Consider the following 2366-nt stretch of genomic DNA (forward strand, 5'->3'; position numbering starts at 1 on the left):
AGAAACAACTGAGTACCACATGTTCTCACTCATAAGCAGACCCTGAACAATTATCATAATACTACAAGAAAGGGATTGGCAGTAGTGGGAAACTGCCAGGGGAGTGGGGAGGGGCACACGTCATCAATAAGGGTACCTGATCTCAAACCACGTGAAGTGGGACCAAATTGAGGCCCAAACTTTGCTAGTACAAAGAGCATTTGTATATCTAACCCTGAGTTGTACCCCACATCTTTAAAATTAAAATTAAAGAAAAAAAAGAAAAATGGAAAAAAAAGGAAAGTGGTGGAAGAAATAACAGGACGTTGTATTCAAACTGATGAGGGGAAAATGAAAATGGAATCATAAAACAGAAAATGTCCTGTACAAGTCCAAGGGAAACAGGGACAGAGATGGAAATCCAAAACAAATGGAACAGGTTTTTTGAAGGCAAAAAAAAAAATCACAGCCTAGTCCAAAAGGAAAAGTATCAAACATTTTCAAATGACAGTATTTCAAAAGGAAAAAAAAAGACACATTTAGACAGACATTACCTGCGAAGGCAGAAGCTCAAATCGATTTTATCCAAAAATAAGGGAATTCACTGACACCCATAATGTGCAAAACTACATGCCTGAATCCAGATGAAATCTGACCCCATGTTGTCTATATTTCTTGCTTCCTTCACTTGCCTCTGACCCCCTGCGTTTTGTCCTCATTCCCGCCCTCTGCAGATGGGCTTCCTCCACAAAGCTGGGAAGGTATAACTTCCTTCCAGCACCCAGATCACAAGTGTCATGGCCAGTCTTCCTTCTTTGCTCCAGACGAAAACCCCTGAGGTTCAGTTTTGGTCACATGCCAATTCTTAAACCATTTCCTGAGGCTGAGGGAAACTTGGACTGGCCCATGTAGCACCCCTGTCCCTATGTGTTAGTTGGGGACAGGGCACGTAACTGACCATATGTGATGGGAGAGGGTGATGACCCCCCAAAAAGCAATAGAAGTTATGTTGACAAATAATAAGGATCTCCTATATACCGGTATAGAAATAGGTAGCTTAATGGGCCAGATTAGAACATCTAGAAACAAAGGCATGTATATGTAAAGATTTATTATAGGATTTTTCTGGAAATTCAGATAGGTGGGAGAAGGTTGAATGTACTATGTAGAAGTGAATGTGAAAACTGAGTTGGTGATATGAGACATTATTAACTCTGAATTCGCTGAATGGAATGAAATAAATGAATGAATGAAATGATGGATAGATACATGAACGGGTCTGAGAGTCTCAGTTTTGCTGCTTAAGCTCTGGGATTTTGGGGTAGCTATTTGTTTCTCACAGCTTTCAGCTTCATTTCAATACTTCACTGATGGAGAATTGCGTGAACTCTTGGACATAAATAAATCCACTAAAGATCCAACGGAAATATTATCAGAAGACACAACTACAAAATAAAAAATAAAAGCCTGTATCAAATAAGTTCAAAAAGTGCCCTGGGGAACATTGACGCTAATACTTCACTAGTGCAGTTGTGGTCACACATACATATGACTGATTCAAGTTTAAATTGGTGAAATCTCTGAAAAGCATTTTGGCAATATTTGCCAAAATTCTACCCATTTTGGATGTCCTTTCATGCTGACATTTCACAGTTATGGATTATAGATCTATACATTGCAGATGTGAAATTATTATGACTTAATTACAGAGATTCTTCTCCAGCACTGTTGATCAGAGGGAATAATTGGAACCAACCTAATGTCCCTCAATAGGGAATCCCTGCATAAAATTATGGTATTTCCAGAAATGAAAACACTATGTAGTCATTAAAAGTAAATTTGTAAAAGAATATTTAATGACACAAAATGCTCACCCTTTAAATTAAAACAGAGGCGTTACAAATAGTAACCGAAATAATTTCATTTCAAATAGGTAATGTGCTTTGGGTATTTTTGTTTTTGCTTTTGTTTAAGACAGGGTCTTGTCTGTTGCCCAGGTTGAACTGCAGTGGTATGATCATAGCCCGCTGCTCCTTGAACTTCTGGCACAAATGATCATCCTGCCTCAAACTCCTGAGTAGTTGGAACTACAGCATGGGAACATCATGCCTGGATAATTTTTAGAATTTTTTGTAGAGATAGGGTTTTACTTTGTTGCCCAGGCTGGTCTTGAACTATTGGTCTCAAGAGATCCTCCCATCTCGGCCTCCCAAAGCACTGGGACTACAGGCATGAGCCATTGCATCCAGCCAGATGTACTTTAAAATGATTTTTTTAAGAAGTAAGAGCTGACAAGTTTATCGGCGTAGAAGGACAAAGGCTTTGCAGTGTCACCGGCTATGATATTGTGATATAATAAGAAATACAATTCAGTCTCAGCTCCAGAT

The sequence above is a fragment of the Carlito syrichta genome, unplaced genomic scaffold (assembly GCF_000164805.1).
Source record: "Carlito syrichta isolate Samal-C Ts95f unplaced genomic scaffold, Tarsius_syrichta-2.0.1 Scaffold305063, whole genome shotgun sequence".
NCBI classification, from domain to species: domain Eukaryota; kingdom Metazoa; phylum Chordata; class Mammalia; order Primates; family Tarsiidae; genus Carlito; species Carlito syrichta.